Below are 22,378 nucleotides of genomic sequence, written 5' to 3'. Positions count from 1 at the left end.
AAAGGAGTGATATTTGCTAGTTTTAGTGTAATTCTCTCTTTCCCTCATTTCCCTGTGGTCTCCATAAACTGTAAAATGCTCTGCTTGGCTCTGAATTCTTCATTCGTTCAACTCCACAGGTCCATCTTCAACCCTATTTCTGACTAATGACACCACCAAGGTGGTTTGGAGCGCTGGCCCTTTAAATGCACAGACTCAATTCAGGCCCCGCCCCCTCCAGGTTATTGGCTGTGCTGCTCTGTCTCGTTTCAACCAACAACTGAACATTTTCGGTAATGGGCTCCCAAGCGTGGACATATTTTCACGTCTGGACTACAACCGCTGATGACGACAAACAGTTATGTCGTATTTGGACAAATGTTCGTCTGAAGTCTGGACCTGATATGTGCAAATGTCATGACGTCAGTAGTTATAGACGGAACCAATTAAACAGGAATTAAAACAGGTTGTACAAATCCACTGCCAAAATGATTATGAATGGAAAGTTAGTTTTGCTGCACCTGGAGGGTTCAAATTCAAACTTTTCAAACTATTAGGGTCCAAATACACAAATAAATGAACCGCAGACTAAGAAAAAGTGGGTTTAGCCAAATATGAGCCGCTAACAGATTTCAGGTTGGTCATGTTATTTTACATTTCTAAGGGAAACTTTGCGATGTAACATTTGTCATAAAGTATTTTGCTTTTTTCACTGTTATTATTTACTGGGCCGCCCATCGAAGAGCATTTGGGGCTAAATGAGTTGAACACCCCCTGCTTTAAGATGACATTGTGTTCTGCTCTGAAAGTTTGTAAGCTCCTTCTATTTGTTTTTTTTATCCAAATATTCTGAATAAAATTCAGTGTGAGCTTTTTCCATGTCTGTTTCCCTCCCTGTGTTTTTTTCTTAGGTGCTGTACTTCCATACGTTGCTTCGGGTTTCCAGCACGCTGGACGTTGTGGAGCTGGTGGCGCTGTCGCTCAGGCCAGACTGCTCCCAGCAGCCCTGGGCGAGGCTCAGCGTCCTGGAGCTTTTCAGCGACAGGCCAGAGGCTCCGGCTGCTGATGGGGACAGAAGGTGATTAGCCTCCTCTTAATTACACCAGCCTGGGATTAATGAGCTTTGTCATGAGGAAACAGGTGAGGACAGGTGGAGCTGGAGTGCAGTGGGCGCTGCAGGGGTGGGCTTTATTTAGGGGACTGCTTTTATGCACGTTGGCTCTAGGAGTCATTGTTGCCACAGTTCCAGCCGCTGTAAAGGTTTCACATAGAGCTCAGTAGACGTTTGTCTGGACGTGTGGGTTTGGCGGTCACATTTCCACTGACACTGACAGGGAGTCCGTTTACATCCACACTAATACTCGGATCGGTATCTGATTTCTGGAGTTACCAGATTATTCAAGCGATCATGTAAACGGTACAAATCTGGTCTGTTTTAGCAGATAACAGCAGGTAATCTGATTACAGTAAATCAGATCAACACACTTGGATTTCTACCCAGTACTTCCGATGTCCTCCCTGTATGTACACAGGTTTAATCTGATTATTGAGTTCTTTTATTATTGTAGAAAATGAATTATTGAAGAAAATGTGTGAATTGTTGAGTCTGTATGACCTGCACTGTCATGACATTTTGTTGTGAATAATTCAGTTACTACATTATGGATTGTTGTGGTTCGTGCTAAAATGAGGAAAACAGTATGTTTGATACTTGTATTAGTTAAACATTAAAGTCATCTGTTTTTAGAGACAGAGCACGACAGGACACAGACAGACAGAAATCACACAAGACATAAATGAATAAGCACAGATTCAAACCTGTGAAGTGTACAAGTACGTAAATAACAGTAACAATATTTAGGACTGAAACTTAGTGTGTGCTACTATACGTACATGACACCCTTAATAGCAGAACTGAATATGCATTTAGATTTCCAGAGGCTTTAAAGCACACTACCGGCAGTTAGGTCTGCTATATTCCAAATGTGCTTGTTTGACATACTGTGCAACCTGGAGTTATTTTGGAGAGATACATGGTTAAAGAGACAAAGAATGTACTGTATAGACAGGTCATCAACCAAAACTGTAGCTTTAACAACTTAAAAAAGCTCGTCTATAAACTGAACGTGGGTTTTTAAACGTGTGGTGTATTTGAAGCCATTTTCACGCTTTATCTTAGAGTCAAACAGTCCTTTCTAATCGTGTGCTGAAGCCATTATTGAATCAGACTCCTTTGACGGAAACGGTAATTTACAACGCAGAACATGGGCTTTTCTGGTTACCCCGACCTGGACTGGTTAGTTGTTTTTTGGTTTTTTTATACTTTATTTTTAACAGATTTTACATTTTTTGCAAACAATTAAATAAAAAAGTAAAGACATACGAAACAAGAGACATCAACAAGCACAGACAGGGCCGTATCAAAACTGAAAATACAACGATAAAGAAGTGGGTCAGAACCCGGTGTTCTGCCATCCTGATCACAGGGTGGAGTTCGTTTGGGTTTTGTCCTGTTTCAGTCCATGTCAGATCAGCCACATATATTCTCATGTTGTATTAGGTTCATGTCCTGTAACCCTGCTGACAGAATTACATCCTCACTGTTCATAAACTTTGTGCACATTTTCTGGAATGCGTATTTACACATGGTGATAGTAAAACACACACATGTTGACATATATGTGTAGTTCTCATGAGAAAAACCAGGTGTTATCCTACTGGAGCGTCACAATCTTCTGGGACAGATGTCCCTTTTAGCCAATAATGAGTAAATTTGTCCAAATATGGTTCAAGAAAAAGTTAGTTTTTCATATTATATATTTCTGTAATAATTCCAGTCCATTCTTCTTTGTTGGGGGTTCTTGGCTCAGCCGTTTTCTTGTTCTGGCCTTTTTTTTTCTACAGGCTGCCAGCATCATATTAATCAGGTATTTGTCTGTAGAGCTGACTGTGGGTGGTAGATTCCAAGATAAACTGTGCAGAAATCATGTTTAATCTCAAACCCATTATTGTTTTATCATTTTCAGTGTTTCAATCCAGTAAGGTCTAATTCTTGGACAATCCCAGAAAATGGTGAAAATGTTCTGCAAGGGCGTTCCCCATTTTCTCCAACAGTTCCCATAACTCTGTAGGCCTTTTTGCATTAGTTTAATTGGGGGTAATGAAAATCTGACTATTTTTCCAGGTGAATTCCTTGTTTGTTTGGTTTTAAACACTAAAGTCCACAATAACCACCAAGAAACCAACCAAACAAATGGTTGTTTTTATCAAGGGTCTGGTGCTGTATAGAGATTTTCTAAACTAGTGTGTACATAAAGTGATTTGGATGAAGTTGCTGAAGTCCTGTTTTTTTTGCCATGGGCTGAGCTGACGGTGTTGGTGTTGACCATGATCTACTGCAGGTTTTGCACTGGACTCTGAATATGTACCTTTATTCTGTTACCAGCCCCTCTTCAGATCATCTGGGCTGACGCTTTAACCAGCCTTCCATTTATTTCAGACTGAATCTACACCACGGATCTCCCAGAAGCCTCCTCCACCCCCTGCTGAAGGACACCACAGACTGTAAGAACCCCGTTCCATCTAAGGCTACCATCAAATCAAGTTCATTTCTATAGAACTTTACAACCCGCATAGCGAAGCCCAAGTGCTTTACATCTAAAAGCAGATTCAATTATAAGATAAAAAAACAGGTGAATCAAGTCCCATAAATATGCATAAAACAACAGGACACAACACACAGTGATACAAGAGAGCACACATTCAAACCTACTAGTGTGTCAGAGCGAAGGGTTAAAGCCGGTCTAAACAGGCGGGTCTACAACCTAAGGGTTAAAGCCGGTCTAAACAGGCGGGTCTAAAACCTAAGGGTCAAAGCCGGTCTAAACAGGCGGGTCTAAAACCTAAGGCTTAAAGCCGGTCTAAACAGGCGGGTCTAAAACCTAAGGGTTAAAGCCGGTCTAAACAGGCGGGTCTAAAACCTAAGGGTTAAAGCCGGTCTAAACAGGCGGGTCTAAAACCTAAGGCTTAAAGCCGGTCTAAACAGGCGGGTCTAAAACCTAAGGGTCAAAGCCGGTCTAAACAGGCGGGTCTAAAACCTAAGGCTTAAAGCCGGTCTAAACAGGCGGGTCTAAAACCTAAGGGTTAAAGCCGGTCTAAACAGGCGGGTCTAAAACCTAAGGGTTAAAGCCGGTCTAAACAGGCGGGTCTAAAACCTAAGGGTCAAAGCCGGTCTAAACAGGCGGGTCTAAAACCTAAGGCTTAAAGCCGGTCTAAACAGGCGGGTCTAAAACCTAAGGGTTAAAGCCGGTCTAAACACGGGTCTAAAACCTAAGGGTTAAAGCCGGTCTAAACAGGCGGGTCTAAAACCTAAGGCTTAAAGCCGGTCTAAACAGGCGGGTCTAAAACCTAAGGCTTAAAGCCGGTCTAAACAGGCGGGTCTAAAACCTAAGGGTTAAAGCCGGTCTAAACAGGCGGGTCTAAAACCTAAGGGTCAAAGCCGGTCTAAACAGGCGGGTCTAAAACCTAAGGCTTAAAGCCGGTCTAAACAGGCGGGTCTAAAACCTAAGGCTTAAAGCCGGTTAAACAGGCGGGTCTAAAACCTAAGGGTTAAAGCCGGTCTAAACAGGCGGGTCTAAAACCTAAGGGTCAAAGCCGGTCTAAACAGGCGGGTCTAAAGCCTAAGGGTTAAAGCCGGTCTAAACAGGCGGGTCTAAAACCTAAGGCTTAAAGCCGGTCTAAACAGGCGGGTCTAAAACCTAAGGCTTAAAGCCGGTCTAAACAGGCGTGTCTAAAACCTAAGGGTTAAAGCCGGTCTAAACAGGCGGGTCTAAAACCTAAGGGTCAAAGCCTAAACAGGCGGGTCTAAAACCTAAGGCTTAAAGCCGGTTAAACAGGCGGGTCTAAAACCTAAGGCTTAAAGCGGTTTAAACAGGCGGGTCTAAAACCTAAGGTTAAAGCCGGTCTAAACAGGCGGGTCTAAAACCTAAGGGTCAAAGCCGGTCTAAACAGGCGGGTCTAAAGCCTAAGGGTTAAAGCCGGTCTAAACAGGCGGGTCTAAAACCTAAGGGTTAAAGCCGGTCTAAACAGATGGGTCTAAAACCTAAGGGTCAAAGCCGGTCTAAACAGGCGGGTCTAAAACCTAAGGCTTAAAGCCGGTCTAAACAGGCGGGTCTAAACCTAGGGTTAAAGCCGGTCTAAAACAGGCGGGTCTAAAACCTAAGGGTTAAAGCCGGTCTAACAGGCGGTCTTTAACCTGGACTGAACAGGTTCAGGTCTGTGAGGACTCACAGGTCAGGAGGAAACGAGTTCCACAGTTTTGGTTCAGCAACAGTAATGAAGGATCAGCCCACTGTTTGTATGTGGACCTGGGGACATCCAGAACCATCTGACAGGACGATGGAGGGCTCTGCTTGGGGCGGGAACTGTTCACATCTCTGATAAACAGGGAGGGGCCAGACCATTAAAGCTTTAAAAACAAACCTTAAAACTTTAAAATCAATATGACTGGCTGATGTGGTTGCATCTACACAACGGATTTTATCAGCGGTAGTTCATGGGTGTCCATTTTACTCAGGAGATGCTCGTGAAGACAAATTGAACAGAAATGGGAATGGTTTATGTGAGGGTTCTCAAACTCCTGTTCTTTTCAGGTTCCACATTCAGTCCCAATTTGATCTCCAGTGGGTCAGACCAGTCAAATAATAACAGAATAACCTATAAATGACAACTGACAATTGATGTCTTTGTTTTAGTGCCAAAAAACCCATGAAATTATGAAAATACTTACTTTTATAAACTATCCAAAACAAAAAAGATGTGAATGTGTAATTTTCTCAGTCTTCTTCCTCCACTTCTCATTAGTCCCTGTGCATTCTGGATCAGATCTCCAAAGACACTAAACACTGAGGAACAGGAAGAAAAGAGTTCAAACTGGACTGAATTTAATACAGACATTTCAGGTTGGACACATTTGTCAGGTTAGTCACATTTTATTGGTACAGGAGAGTTTGAAATGGAAAGAGTTTCAGAATTTAATGGGATTTTTTTGCACTAAAACAAAACAAAAACAAAACCAAACAAAAAAAAAATTAAGTTGTCGTTGTTATAGGCATAATTTAATATTATTTTCCCTTCAACCCAGTAGTAAATCTGCAGTCCTTCTTTTGTGTGGGTTCTTCTGCTGTTCTTATTGGACTGTAGATCAGATTGGTCTGGATGTGGAACCCCACACTAACATGAGTTCCACAGCCTGGACTGTGGAATTAGACACTTTGGAATTCATCCCAGGGGTTCGGACTGGAACCTTTGGGGGGGCGCATTTGGGCCCTGGGATGCATGTTTGACGCCCCTGGATTATGTCCTTTCTTCAGGGAGCTGGGTGGAATAATGAATATCACAGCAGAGGTTCAGAAGCGTCCCATCTGCAGATGTGTGAAGACATTAGTTGATGATGGTAGCCACACTCAACGCATTTTCCATGACAACTTTTCTTCCTGGTTTAATCTAATTCACAGGTTGGATCCTATTTCAGATGTCCCATGTAAACAACCTTATTCCAGTTGAAAAGAAAAGTTCAGATTAAATTTAAACCTGATTAAAGTCAGTGGTTTAATCCTCTTTTAACTGCGCTCTAAATTCTTCCTGGACATGTAAAGCCTTTATTCCGTTTGGACTTTATTCCTTCCATTCTGCACATGCTCAGTGTCTTGTCCTGTGGCGATGACGCACACATCTGTGCCGGGGGAAGAATCTGCACTGCAGTCTAGTCTTCCCAAGCGTTCCAGTGGAATATTCTGATGGGATCTACCAGCCTGGAAAACCCTGAAGGAACAGTCAACACTGGCTTTGGATTCATTCATTTGTCCTGAACTAATGAGTTCCACAAGTGGGACAAACAGTTTGAACTGCAGCCCTAACGTTAGCTTAGCTTAGCCTAGCTTAGCAGAATGGCTTCATTCCAAGATTATTGCAAGATGGCACACGCTCTGCTGCGACAGCACTGACTGTACACTACGTCTCCTGTGTTTTTTGTGTCTTTTTACGTACGTTTTATGTGACTATTCTGTTTAACTGTTACACTACACATGGGCTAAATCGGACTGTTTCAGCCATGACAAGCTACAAAGTGATCGCCGTCCTCCTTTTAATCCTATGGCTGATCTGCGATAGCCTCGCACTACAGCCTGACACCGGCAACCGGCCACTCACCACAGCCGAGATGAACTCCTGCTACATCGAGCCTCACTGTGGAGTAACACCAAGCCTGCCGTGGTCCTACCATCGGAGCTTCGGCCGAGGAAAAGGGGGAAAGCGTGGAGTATCCGAAGCCGGGTAAGGAGACGTCCCTTTAAACCTCCCCTCCCGACCATCATCATGTCCAATGTAAGATCACTCCGTAATAAGATGGATCTACTACACGCAAGGTGCCGATTTGAAAGGGCCTTCAGGGATACCTGTATCATCGCTCTCTGTGAGACCTGGCTGGACGAGTCGGTTCCCGACTCTGAGGTGAAGCCTAGACAACTTCACCATCATCAGGTCCGACAGGACAAGGCATTCGGGGGAAGACGCGAGGCGGTGGGGTCTGCCTTTACATCAATGACAGGTGGTGTACTAACATCAAAGTGCACCGTAAAGTGTGCACACCTAGCCTGGAGTTGCTGACCCTCTCCCTCCGTGCTTTCTACCTCCCCCGGGAATTTCCCACTGTTGTGGTCAGCTGTGTCTATGTAGCCCCCAGCGCTAACATCAACACGGCAGCGGAGCTAATAGCCGAGGATGCTAATGCTATGTTAGCTAAGTACCCCGGGGCTCCACTGCTTACCTTGGGGGACTTTAACGCATGCAGACTGGACACTGTGTTACCATCTTTCCAACAGTATGTGGACATACCAACAAGAAGGGGAAACATACTGGATTTATGTTACGGGAACATCACCGATGCCTTCCGTGCCCGTTCATATCCACCGCTCGGAGCCGCTGACCACAACATCATCTGTTTACTTCCGCTGACCAAACAGGAACTGAAGCGCCGCAAACCACACTGCAGCAGTGCCCCCCAGTGGACGGAGGACGCCATCACACAACTCCAAGGCTCCCTAGCCTGCACTGACTGGGACATTTTTGATGGGAATCTGGATGACAGGGTCTCCACCATTACAGACTACATCAAATTTTGCATCAGTTCCATAATTCCAACCAAGACAATAAAGATTTATCCCAACTCCAAACCATGGATTACTCCACAGTTAAACAGAGCCTGAGGGAAAAACATAAATCCTTCAGACACAAGGACTGGACCAGCCTCAAAGTAACAAACAGGATCCTAAAGAACGAGGTGTTCAAAGCCAAACTGGAATACAAAAACAAACTGGAAACAGAATTCAGCCACATGAACACCAAGCAAGCCTTTCAGAAGGTGAAAACCCTGACCGGATGCAAACCCAAATCCACATGCACAATCAGTGACCCAGAAACATTCACCAAGGACTTAAAACACCTTCTACACCCGTTTGACAAACAGGACTTCTCATCAGAGTGTCAGGACCTGCTGAGAGCTCTCCCACCACCAGACCCTGAAGAACCGGCCCCCTTCACAGAGGGGGAGGTACGGCACCAGCTGAGCCGCTGTAAGGTAGGCAAGGCCCCGGGGCCTGATGGCATTCCCGCCAGGGTGGTTAAAAGCTGCGCCATGGAGCTAGCCCCCATACTACACTCACTATTCTGCCAATCATACAGACTGCCACAATACCCACACTATGGAAAACTGCAACCATAATCCCAATACCAAAAAAAACCCAGACCACAGAACCCAACCACTACCGCCCCATAGCCCTCACGTCCATAATAATGAAGTGCCTGGAGAACTACTGCTGAACATCATCCTTCCACTTGTCACCCCACACCTGGACCCCCTCCAATTTGCCTATAAGGCTAAAAGAGGCACTGAGGACGCTGGGGCCTGCCTGCTGCACCTCCTCCTCCAGCACCTGGACTCCCCAGGCAACTTCGCCAGGATCCTTTTTGTGGACTTCAGTTCCGCCTTCAACTCCCTGCAGAAGCATCTACTGATCCAGAAACTACACCATCTCAACATCCTCCCTCAGCTGATCCATCTCACCATAACTTCTCACCGACAGACAGCAAGCAGTAAGGGTGGGCTCAACCACATACCCTGTACTCACCATCAACAACCCGGGGTTCCACAGGGATGTGTGTTTCAGCCCTTTCCTGTATGTACTTTACACCAACGATTGTCGCAGCATCTCACCCACCACAACATACCTAAAATACTCAGACCACACAGCCATCCTTGCACTTCTCTCCGACAATCAATCCACTGTGGACTACCACAACACAGTCACCCACTTCACCAAGCTATGCACAGACAGTTATCTGGAGATCAATGTCAACAAGACCAAGGAACTATGGTTGAACCCCCCCTCACCCCAGGATCCCATTATCATAAACACACAAACAGTTGAGTCATTTACACATTCAAATATCTGGGAATAACTCTGGACAATAAACTCATCTTTGATCAGCACACCACAGACATTCAAAAAAAGAGCCAACAAAGACTGTCAGCCATCCGCAAACTCAAAGGACTACATGTTGCACCCCACCTCCTGTTGTCACTCTACAAAAGTATTATCCAATCCATCCTCCTGTACTGCTCCACATGTTTTTACACCATGCTTTCCGTCACCAACCGAGCCAAATTCACCACGCATCACAAACACAGCTGCTAAAAATCATCGGCCTCCCCACACCCAACCTCACAGAACTAAATAATAGATCCATCACCCGAATGACAAACACAATAGTCCAGGGACATCACACAACCCATTACACCGCTACTTCATCCCACTACCCTCAGGACGCAGATACAGGACATTAAAATTCAGGAGGGCCCGTCTTGGGAAAAGCCTGATCCCTCAGCCATAGCCGCCCTAAACCACCAGGCCCCGCTGACAGGGCCTGACCAGTCTGCAACTGCCACCCCATAAATGTCTCTTTCGTTATGTCTACCCCTACTGTTGTTGTTGTTGTCAATCTGTGTTGTATAATATTACTGTCTTTTTTTTTTTTTTCCTGTAATGTTTTCAGTCAGTGAGATGAATTTCCCCACGGGGACCAATAAATTAAATCTAATCATTCCTCTGCTCAGACGTAGCCGGCTTTGAGAGGTGATCTGTAGTATTTTTAGGAGTGATTTGGGTCAGTTCAGTTTCTCCCTAATCATTCCTTTAGTCCGCTGGGGTCAATATGTATCACAACTGAGGCTCAGATCATGGTCATGTGACTTCCTGCAGGAAAGAAATCTGGAAATAAAAACTAATGCAAAGCTAAAATGCTAAAGCAAAGCTAATTTAGCGCATGCATCCCTTCAACAAAAGATTTCAACTTCCGTCAACACAACAGTCCACAGATTGTATGAGTGCAGTAAGTCGCAGATCTGAAGAAATAATTAGAGAGAATGGGATTTCACAAAATCACTGAGAAAGACGACAAATCACCTTTAAAAAACTGGATATGTGTGACCATAGGAAATGCAGTGACTATGCTAAGCTAGGCTAATAAGAAGGGCTTAGCTAACAGAAGGGCTAACTAAGCAACAGAAGGCTAAGCTAAGCATAACAGAAGGGCTAAGCTAACAGACAGGGCAGCCAGAACCCTTTGCTCACTGATCTACCTCATTAATACCTCATGTAAACCTTTATTCGGGGTTTAATATTTCCATGGAAACAGAAGAGAAAATACTTTAGTTCTGAATAAATTTCTTCTGGAAAATAAATCAGATTCAAAAAACTTCATGGTAACCCAGTGTCAACTTTGAAAGTGAATCTGTGTAGATGTAAAAATTTCAGACATGAAAGCGTTTGATCCGGACAGGAATAAAAGCCCTTTCATGAACTGTGGAACTTAGATGGATGCAGGTTTGAGAGTTCTCCTGCTCGTACACACTTCATGTTCTCTGAGCTAATGTAGCTGTGAGTTAGCATGATATTATCACTGCTGCATTTTTTCCCCTTTTTTACCTCGGTGTTTATTGGATGATTTATGATTTGATTATGTTCTGGCTCTATGACCTGAAGGAAAAAACCATGATTTAAAAAACAATTAACAAAAAACTGCCACATATATTGATTTGAAAAAACATATTTAAAGTTGATATATTAGATTAGAAGAAACAAAGAGATGGCATTTGAATTGTGTTGACAAAGAACTGTTTCCAGCGGAATGATTCAGACAGGGTTTAGCTTTTCAGAAAGCAAAACCTGGATTCATCAAAGTCATATCATATATTTTCCAGGCCTAATAATGACCTGTGTGAGGTTGTAGAGACTTTCTGTGTGAGTGATAAGGCGTTGTTTATTGGTTTGTTCAGTTTGGGTATGAAACCTGCCTGACACGTTGGCCAGTAATACTCAGTTAACACTAGGGGCGTCATGGTTCTTTTAGTTGTCCTGTAGTGTCACGGTACGGGCTTCGCTGTTCAGTAAACATCAGTGTTTGGGAGTAACAGGTTACAAAAGTAATGCATTACAGTAGGGGGCTGGGCAATGGAACAATAACATTATATTGCAAAATAACTTTTCCTCAATAGAAGTATGAGACATACTCGGTACAATTTGATAGAATTCCTTCATCCGTGTTTAACAGACGTAAGAACAGCCAATCATAATTAAGTAGCACCGCACTGACCAATCACACTAGAGCCACGTCAAGTCAGGTCGACGCCCACAGCACAGGTGTAAGAGCAGCTGTAGCACACAAGCTAACGTTTGGGCTAAAGCGGGAGATGGAGGACAGGCGTCCGACATGCAGGGGCCCAGGGGCCAAATCTGCCCCGCCACCCCCACCACCACAGGTTTCATTGAGGCCCTGCAGGATGAAAGTGCATAAATGAACCTGAACAGTCCAGGTGGTCCAGATCCTTTTGGTTCAGGTTCCACATACAGACCAATGGGATCTACAGTCAAAAGAACAACACAATGAACCAGAAAAAAAAAAAATATGTGAAAAATTATGTAGAAAAAAAATTTGTGAAAAAAAATCACATTACACTGTGAAAATATTTACATTTACAAAACTATTCTTTCACAATAAAATGCAAATAAATCCATAAATAAAAACACAGATGAACAACCTGAACTGTGCAGTTTGAACAATATTCTGTCTGTTCCTAAATGTTTGGTGCATTTATGGATCCACTGGGATCTGCAGTTGTGTTCAGAATAACAGATGGAATATTGGAGAAACTGTTCACATTTTAGTTCAAACTCCACATTTTCACAATATTTCTGTCTGTTCCCAAATGTTTATGGAACACTGTGTGAATTGCACATGTAGAAATAAGAAGTCAGGCAGAAGAGTGTTCAAATTGCACTAATTTTTCAAATGAAATTTCTGTTTTTTCAGGTTATTCACATCTTTGTTGTAAAATGTAAACATTTTTCATAATTTAATTGGGTTTTTTGTTGTAAAACAAAAAAGTCAAACTTGGACTTGTCATTATTTATAGGTTATTCAGTCGTTTTTTTACTGGTTCTGGCCCACTGCAGATCCAACTGGGCTGAATATGGAACTGAACTAAAATGAGGTTGGACAGGCCTGATGTAAAGTGTTCCCTCGAGAAAATTTGACCAAGAACTCAGGCGATTGGGTTGTTGAAAAGTAGGCGGTGTAACGGTGTCTTCAGTAAAATACGTTGGGGTACTGAATGAATACATGTAGCCAATGTGAAGAACGGGAGGCGGACGTTCAAAGTGTGGTAAGTTTCAGTTTCAGTTTCCACCAGTTATGGTCGTTAGGGCAGTTCTGGAACGCACCCCCATGCATTTACCGCACGGCATTGGCTCATGAAGATCGGTTCTATTTCTGGTAGTTCGTTTTCTGACTTGTTGAAGAAATCATTTTTCCTCTTGAAAGTGAAATATACGTAAGTCGTTCCAGCCCCCAAGATAAAAGCTCGACAGTTCCTCGTATTAGTTTAGTTACTGAACCTGTTCACATGACCATCTAAAACCTGATAACTGCCAGTACTCAGATCATTGTAATACTCAGATCTGATGCGTTTACATGCACTCAGAAAACGCTGTAATCGATAAATCCTGGTTTAACCCTGGTTTATCCGATAAACCCAGTCCGTTATCGGATTACTTTTGGAGTACATGTGTATATAGTGATGACAGACTCAAACTTCCTGTTATTGTCTTCTACTCACGTTTGAATACTTAACTGCAGTTTTCTATGATTTGAATAGTGTTCATACCTGGGCAGACGTAAAGAATGAAATAAATCACATGAACCTGTACACATGCAGGAAGACCTCAGGATATGAAGGAAGAATCCAGCTGTAATCTGATTCCTTATAATCAGATTACTGCTGTTTTCGGATCAAACAGATCACATTATACTGTTCACATAATCACTAATAATCTAATGACTGCAGAACTGGATTGGAGTATTATTGTGAATGTTTAGGAGCTCAGTGTTGCATATTTGGATCTGATGTAAAGTCAGAGCACAGGAGTCCACATATGAAACGAGTGGAAGTGCGTTGGTTCTCTGGTGAACAGCTCCAGTACCACCGTGCACTTCTGCACAGGTTACTTCTGCACAGGTCGTTTCTGCGTAGTCAGGCCGTGTGGGTTTGAAGCAGGAGTCTGTGTATTTTCCAGTCACTGGTAAGCACAGGCCTTAATGCCCCGTTATTCTGACAGCTCTTAAAGAACAGTGTTTTACTCATTCTGTCCAACTGGTCATGTCCGTGGTTATGCTAAAAGTAGGACTCAGACGAGCAGCGGCCTTCTGCTGCATCCACAAAAGGACGCATTTGGAATGATACGGACGTCCGAAACCAGAACACACCAGCTGAGGAAATGAGGGGTGGATCTTTAGTCCAAAGCCCAAAGTACCCCTAAACACACACCTGGACAAAAGTGACCCCTAAACACACCTGGACAAAAGTGACCCTAAACACACCTGTACAAAAGTGACCCCTAAACACACCTGTACAAAAGTGACCCCTAAACACACACCTGTACAAAAGTGACCCCTAAACACACACCTGTACAAAGTGACCCCCTAAACACACACCTGTACAAAAGTGACCCCTAAACACACACCTGTGCAAAGTGACCCCTAAAACACACCTGGACAAAAGTGACCCCTAAACACACACCTGGACAAAAGTGACCCCTGAACACCCTGGACAAAAGTGACCCCTACACACACCTGTACAAAAGTGACCCCTGAACACACCTGGACAAAAGTGACCCCTAAACACACACCTGGACAAAAGTGACCCCTGAACACACCTGTACAAAAAGTGACCCCTAAACACACCTGGACAAAAGTGACCCCTGAACACACCGTACAAAAAGTGACCCCTAAACACACACCTGTACAAAAGTGACCCCTAAACACACACCTGTACAAAGTGACCCCTAAACACACACCTGTACAAAAGTGACCCCTAAACACACACCTGTACAAAAGTGACCCCTGAACCACACCTGGACAAAGTGACCCCTAAACACACCTGTACAAAAGTGACCCCTAAACACACCTGGACAAAAGTGACCCCTAACACACCTGTACAAAAGTGACCCCTAAACACACACCTGTACAAAAGTGACCCCTAAACACACACCTGTACAAAAGTGACCCCTAACACACCTGTACAAATGTGCGTCCTGGCTGATGCAGGTAATAATCAGAGGGGATGGACAAATATTCTTTTTTTCCTTCCAGCTGTATTTGCACATCTGTCTGGGTAACCCTCAGTGAGATTTATATTATTTTAAGCTTCGTGGATGTTTTTTTTTTTTTTAAAGCTTGAGGTTTGTCGATGTTGGAGCCAGCTGAGTTGGGTAGATATGCTATCTAGTTGACAGGTGTTTTTTGTGAGCAGATGAGAGCGTTTAACATGTCAGTAGATAGATGGTGGAGTGATGAGAGAAGTGGAGTGTAGTTATTCATAAAACAGGTGTGTTTTCCTGACTGGACCAGAAGTCATTTCAAGTTGATGTTCCAGGAACCAGGAGCCTGTTATTTGTAATGTGGAAAGGCAGAGGATGTCATGTGAGCTCTGTGTAAGCTCTAGTATAAATTCTGTGGTGGTGTTGTCAGTTTGAAGAATGTCCTAATGAAGACTGAAACCTGTCGAGTCTTCATTCCTCAGACTTTCCTCACTGGGCGTATATACATATTTAGTGTATGACACTGAGCCTGTTTACATGACCATAGAAATCTGATAACGGAGGAATCAGATAATTGGAATAATCAGGTCTGACATGTTTACATGTACTTAAGAAATGCCATAATCAATAACCCTGGTTTAGACGTTCCAGTCCATTATCGGATTTCTTTCGGAGTTCGTACATAAGTGATACTGATAGTGATGGTCGGCTCAACTTCCTGTTATTGTCTTCCACTCATGTTTGACTATGTAACTTCTGTTTTCTATGATTTTAGTTGTGTTTACACATGCGCAGACGTAAAAGAATGAAATAAATTAACCTGCATACATGCAGGAAGACATCAGAGTAAGCAGGAGAAATCCAGGTGTGTTCATCAGATGTACCAGACTCAGATTACTGCTGTTATCTGATAAAACACACTGAACAAAAATATAAATGCAACACTTTTGTTTTGGTTTTGCTGAACTCAAAGATCTAAGACTTTGTCTATGCACACCAAAGGCCTATTTCTGTCAAATACTGTTCACACGGGTTCAGTGTTGATGGATTTAAATTAAGAAAAACAAAGACTTTTTCAATAATAGGTTTTCAATAATACACAAAGCTATTCAGGTTTACATTTTGAGCTTATCAGGTGAAAGCTTTGTGCCCACATGCACTATATTACAGTGTAGTGTAGCTTTCAGAGTTTATAAGGTGGATTTGAATGCTTGATATGAACATGTTTCATCAGTGTGGAGGGAAGCCATCTGAGCTCACATTTAGCTGCATATCCATGAAGTCGCAGAAATGAAATTAGGAATCACATCTATCTATAAAGTGGTTTTAGAATCATGAATAATGTAGGCTGCGTTGTGTTGCCAGCAGATGGCGCTGTAAACCACATTACACATGGCTCTAGTAAACGGAGTCAATGGAACAGAGCATTCCATTGTGGTTTTCCACCTAAAATGTCTGTGATGTCTGCTTTCCAAAGATGTGACAGAGGAATAATTCAGTCTCCTAGTCCGTCCACTCACCCTGTTGAACTATCAGCTATGTTTTTGCATTTATCAGCAAATCTGGGAGGATCAGCAAACAGCTGATCAGTCACTGCTTACATTTCATCCATTTTTTTATTTGTATTTTCCAGATTTTATTGATGTAAAATTACATAAATGAGAGCTAAATCATCCTTTCTGTGTGTGTGTGTGTGTGTGTGTGTGTGTGTGTGTGTGTGTGTGTTCTCTCCATGTTTGCGTGGGTTCTCTCTGGGTATTCTGGCTTCCTTCCACCATCCAAATACGTGCACTAATGGGTTTGGCTAATGGGTTCATCTAAATTACCCATAGATGTGAATGTGACAGTGACTGGTTGTTTGTCTCTACATGTTCAGCCCTGAGATGAACTGGTGACACGCCCAGGGTGAACCCCGCCTTCCCCCACAGGGAGCTGGGATAGGCTCCAGCACCCCATGACCCTCTCCAGGATAAAGCGGTGCAGAAGATGAATGAATGAATTTAATAAAAATATGTTTGTTTCCTCTATGCTCATTAACTCATTGGGGAAAAACTGCAAAAATCTCCTCAAGCAACTGAAAAAAGTCTTTATGGTGGGAATTTTGTTCTAAATTTAAAAAAACAAAGCAAAAAAAAAAAAAAAAACCCTTAAAAAATATTAAAGGAAACCACACATTAACAACAACCAAAACCTGTCAGTTTTTTCCTGTGATTGAAGTAGGGATGTAACGATTTCCAGTATAACGATAAACAGCGGTAAAATCACAGACAGTTAGTTTTAGCGTTTAAATTCTAATTCTCATGATAACCATGTTTGAGTACCGCACTTTTAGGGGAAAAACCCTATGTAAAGATCTGCTTTTATGTCAAATATTTGAGTATAGTTTGAATTTATTACAATTTTAATTTTCTATACCTAATATTTGGAACCAATATTCACTTTTAAAGTCTGTGAAAAGGTTCGTTAAGCATCTGTGTGTTATTTATGCAATAAATTATATACATTTTTCAAATCGGATTTTATATATTTTTTGAGTTTTTTGTCCTTTTGTGTTTTTGTAGTCGGTTAAAGTGAAAAAATAATAGACAGATGATCTAGATGAAGTTGTGCTGAAAAAACAGATCCAAACATGGGTATAGTAAACATTTGTTCCTATAGTATATAAAGGCCAAATCAAAAGGACTGAAAAACAGACAGAATAGACTCAGACCACTAAGGGTTAATATGGGAATGTTTCTGACACAGAAGGGACAGTGGGACTGTTATTATATTTGTTTGGTTTTTTTTGGTTTTTTTTTTTCTTTTTTAAATACAACTTGGTTAAATTATTTCAGTGTGTGTATCAGTACTGTTTGATAATTTGAGCACAATTTCAACAATATCGCGATAATAATGAGAACTGCAATAATTTTAGTCACAATAACCGTGATGTGAAATTTTCATATGGTTCCATCCCTAGATTGAAGGAACAGCGCCTCCTGTTGGTCAACAAACTCAACATAAGGTATCATGCAGGACTAGTGAAGGGCTAACATCAGAAGTGCAGAAAACCCTCCTCATCCTTCAGACTCAGCTGAGGAGCTGGAGCGTGTAAATAATCCAACTGAAAGTTTGCTCACACTTCCAGTGTGTTGGTTCCATTTTTCACTTGCCTGATCAGACTATTCCACGAGACGCTTCAATTGTCTGAACAGAGTTTAACTGCAGCGGCCCAAGCAGACAACCCTTAATGTCAAACTGTGGAGAGCATCTTCAGGGGAAAGACTTCTTTTTAGTTTTGTATAATGGCAAACGTGTCAGTGTGAGGAGCAGCCTTTGTTCGCAGTTTCTTTTAGAAGCTGAAGAAGCGCAGTACAGATAATGCTGCTGTGTGATGCTTGTGATGACTTGATTATGTCAGAGTGGAATTAAAGGACTTCCATCCAGTCACTTTAAGTTTCATTCAATGTTTAGGCCCAACTTCAATTGTAAAACATCACACAGTAACAATGATTATTCTTATGCTGAGCTCTGGTGTGTTTAAAAATGAAAGTTGTAGAAAGGCAATAATGTGGAGCTGATAATGAATGGAGAACAAAACCATCACGTCAGCCTCCAGTGTGTGTTAGCTCATTAAAAGTCTTTCACAGATGCAGATAGAAATGAGCAGTGGGAGAACATTCACTTGGTTTATGGCAGTAGAAAAACCGTTGGAAATGGTCTTCTGTCTCACAACGTCCCACCCAGAATCAGACCCATCAGATCCAGGGCGTGTGTGTCACTGTCAAAGAAGAAGAAGAATGCTGATAATAGTTTTAAAAAGAAGTAGTTGTGACTATAGAAGAGCAAGAGCATGAGTGGCACAAGTATGGCTCTGAACCCATTCGGACGTTCAGAGGATCTGTTGTTACCGTGGAAACACCGTCATCTTCTACAGCAGGAGTCTCAAACTGCTGTTCTTCCAGGTTCCACATTCAGTCTGATCTGATCTGCAGTGGACCCAACCAGTCAAATAAGAACAGAAGAACCCAGAAAGAATGACAACTGACAATTTATGTCTGTGTTTTAAAGCAAAAAAAAACATTAAATTATGAAAATACTTACTTTTATAAACTATCCAAACAAAAAAGATGTGAATAAACTGAAAAAAAAACAGAAATTTCTTCAGTAAAATCAGTGTAATTTTCTCAGTCTTCTTCCTCCACTTGTCATTAGTCCATGTGCATTCTGGATCAGATCTCCAAAGACACTAAACACTGAGGAACAGGAAGAAAAGAGTTCAAACTGGACTGAATTTAATACAGACATTTCAGGTTGGACACATTTGTTCAGGTTAGTCACATTTTATTGGTACAGGAGAGTTTGGAAATGGAAAGAGTTTCACAATTTAATGTGTTTTTTTTTTTTGCACTAAAAGATATATTTGAAGTTGTCATTATTTACAGACATAATGTAATATTATTTTTTTCCATCAAACCCAGTAGTAAATCTGCAGTGGTTCTTCTGTGTCGGTTCCATTCATCCATCCATTTTCTTCTGCTTTATCCGGGGCCGGGTCACGGGGGTAACAGTCTAAGCAGGGACGCCCAGACTTCCCTCTCCTCAGACTCCTCCTCCAGCTCTACTGGGGGGACCCCGAGGCGTTCCCAGTCCAGCCCACAGACATAGTCTCTCCAACGTGTCCTGGGTCTTCCCCGAGGTCTCCTCCCGGTGGGACATGCCCGGAACACCTCCCCAGGGAGGCGTCCAGGAGGATCTGAAACAGATGCCCGATCCACCTCAGCTGGCCCCTCTGGATGTGGAGGAGCAGCGGCTCTACTCCGAGCTCCTCCTTGGTGGCTGAGCTCCTCCCCCTATCCCTAAGGGTGCGCCCAGCCACCCTGCGGAGGAAACTCATTTGGACCGCTTGTATCGGTTCTTCTGCTGTTCTTATTTGACTGTAGATCAGATTGGTCTGGATGTGGAACCCACACTAACATGAGTTCCACAGCCTGGACTGTGGAGTTTATACACTGTGTAAATTCATCCCAGGGGTCAGACTGGAACCTTTGGGGGGGCGCATTTGGGCCCCGGGACAGATGTTTGACGGCCCTGCTCTCCAGCATTGATTGTCCAGTCAAACCCATGCAGTTGGATCAGTGCCAGTGGATGGACACACTGGGTTTGTGTTCAGTTCAGGACAGACTGGACTGACAAAGTCACTTTTTCTTCAGTTGTCTTTGTTTCTGACGCAGTATCCCTCAACTGTAATCTGAGCTTTTATGAATATCTACATGATCAGTACAGTAAATATAGGCAACTGCATGATTTTTCTTGAAAAAAAAAAAGAAGCAAAATACAGAGGATAATATTGTAATATATGGTAATAAATCACTTAAGAAGGGATGAATATAGAGAAAAACGTATTTGGGAACTGCCACAAAAGGAGCTCTGGTACTTTATGGGTTAAAAGAGAAAAGCAGCGCTCCACCAAACAACAGGCATGGAGTGAATAATTCAACAAGCATAAGAATCTGTCGGAGCAAAGGTTCTCTAATATTCATGTGACATGATAGCCCAGACAGAAGTGTGGCTCTCACTGCTACAGCGTCATTCACACTGGGAGCCACTACACTGCTCTGCAACTCACAGCCTTGGTTTGGGGCCCAGGGAGGACAGAACCAGACCAAGTCCGAACCAGACCAAGTCCGAACCAGACCACGTCCGAACCAGACCAAGTCCGAACCAGACCACGTCCGAACCAGACCAAGTCCGAACCAGACCAAGTCAGGCCAAACTCAATAATTCACCCAGATGTGTTCTCATATGTACAGTGGTGTTCCACTAATATTCACAGGTAATTTGAGTAATAATTACAAACCCCTCTAGAAATACATGAAGTAGGAACAGTAAACTGTAAGCCTTCATTTTCCCCAGTGGAACTTTTGAGTGTGCTCCCATGGTACTCTGGGCTTTAGGCAACGTTTGGACAGCAGTTTGTGTAGCGCAGTGGTTCCGACTTTTTTTTACTCCTGACTCCATTTTAACATCACACATTTGTGGAGACCCCAGACATTCAAAACAGAGACTTTTTTGCTAAAATTAATTTGTTTTTGATCCTGTAATAGTTTGCTATACCATGTTACAAATAAAGGTTAATGTTAGAGGACATTTAGTCTGTATACTGTCTGTTATTGTGGACAGAGGCAGGAAGTCCAGGTGTAGGTTAAAGGGTCAGGATCTGTCCAGTCAGTCCAGCTGGGATTTACAAGGAGGACAAAGAACACTGAACAAACAAGAACTGAAACTATGAATTATGGAAGAGCTGCAGCATCTGAAACTGACCACAGTGAACATTTGACACAGAAACAGAACCACAGACAAACAGAACCACAGACAAACAGAACCACAGACAAACAGAACCACAGTGCTTCAGTTTCAGACTCACAGTTTGTCATGTTTCTTATGTATTGTGATTGTCTCTTTGCTCACCATATATTTTTTTATTCGTAAGGTTTTATTTTTATCAATTTCTGGAAATTCCAGGCAACCCCATTTGAATTCCAGGTGACCCCAGGTGGGTCCTGACCCCCTCACACCTGTGTAGGGTTAAACCACCAGTGTTTCATCTAGCCCTGCGTCCTACGTCCTACACACATATTAGACTGAATGTGTTCCCTGAGCTGAAATGAGTTGGACAGCCCTGCAGTAAAACAAACTTCATCATCCTCAACATTTGAATGTGTTGTTAGTGTGACTTCTCACCCACATCTGCAGCCAAACTATTTGTTAGGAAAAAAAAAATCTTTTGCTGAGCAAAACAGAAGCTCAGAAAGTCTGACCTGGCAGACCTGACCTCTAATAAAAGATGTACCGGCAGTTTTTATGTTAACTTAGTGACTTGCAAAGAAACTAAAACAAGGTCAAAAAAATAAATAAAATTTGCCACGCAAAGCTGAAATCTCTGAAAATGATACATGCAACTTAACGCAACTTTACAGAGAGAATTTTCACAAATATTCTTTTCGATAAAAAGTAAAATCTCTGCTGAACAAACAAAAATCTTTGTAAATTTTACAAAATGAAAGTGAATTCCACTGATCTTACACTGAGAGGAGGATGATAAGAAGGACGATAACAGGACTGAGACATGGGCTCTTTTCTTAATACTGACAAGAACAGACTGATTCCACACACACTGATGGTCACTGCACCTGTCTGCCTCATCACAGGTTGTTGTTGCATCTTGTTCTTGTTTCCCTTATTTCAAATGAAGCCATCTGCAGTCGTCTAATGCTGCCTTTCCACTACGTGGTACCAGATCCACTCGACTCAGCCTTTTTGTGTTTCCATAACAACAAAGGACCAGGAATCTGGTACCTGGTCCTAGTTTTTTGGACTCTGGTACCTGGTCCTAGTTTTTTGGACTCTGGTACCTGGTCCTAGTTTTTTGGACTCTGGTACCTGGTACTAGTTTTTTGGTACCTCCTCCTCAGAGGTTCCAGGACTGGGGACCAGATCCTAAAGGTGACACTGTGTAAACACTGCAGAGCTCTGATTGGTCAGAGTGGTGTGTGTGCCCCGCCCTTTTCCAGTAAATCTGTCAGTAGGTGAATCCACATGATGACAGTCTGTAAAACTACACCATGGTTTGTCCAGGAGGTTCAGACGCAAACATTCAGCAGGAGTTTGACCAGACAACAGGCAACCAGTGAGTTTATCAGCAACTG

The 22,378-nt window shown here is 42.6% G+C and overlaps 1 long non-coding RNA gene across 1 annotated transcript; it reads left to right on the top strand.

Annotated features, from left to right (window-relative positions):
• Positions 1-997: 997 nt before the first annotated feature.
• Positions 998-22,177, top strand: LOC115416271 (uncharacterized). The gene is made up of 4 exons (XR_003934938.1): positions 998-1,057; positions 3,479-3,543; positions 20,230-20,237; positions 22,167-22,177. It is a non-coding gene; the product is annotated as an uncharacterized LOC115416271 (long non-coding RNA).
• Positions 22,178-22,378: the final 201 nt, after the last annotated feature.

The sequence above is a fragment of the Sphaeramia orbicularis genome, unplaced genomic scaffold (genome assembly GCF_902148855.1).
Source record: "Sphaeramia orbicularis unplaced genomic scaffold, fSphaOr1.1, whole genome shotgun sequence".
NCBI lineage: Eukaryota > Metazoa > Chordata > Actinopteri > Kurtiformes > Apogonidae > Sphaeramia > Sphaeramia orbicularis.
The sequence above is the reverse complement of the archived record's forward strand: the minus strand, read 5'-3'. Positions and strand labels throughout refer to the sequence as shown.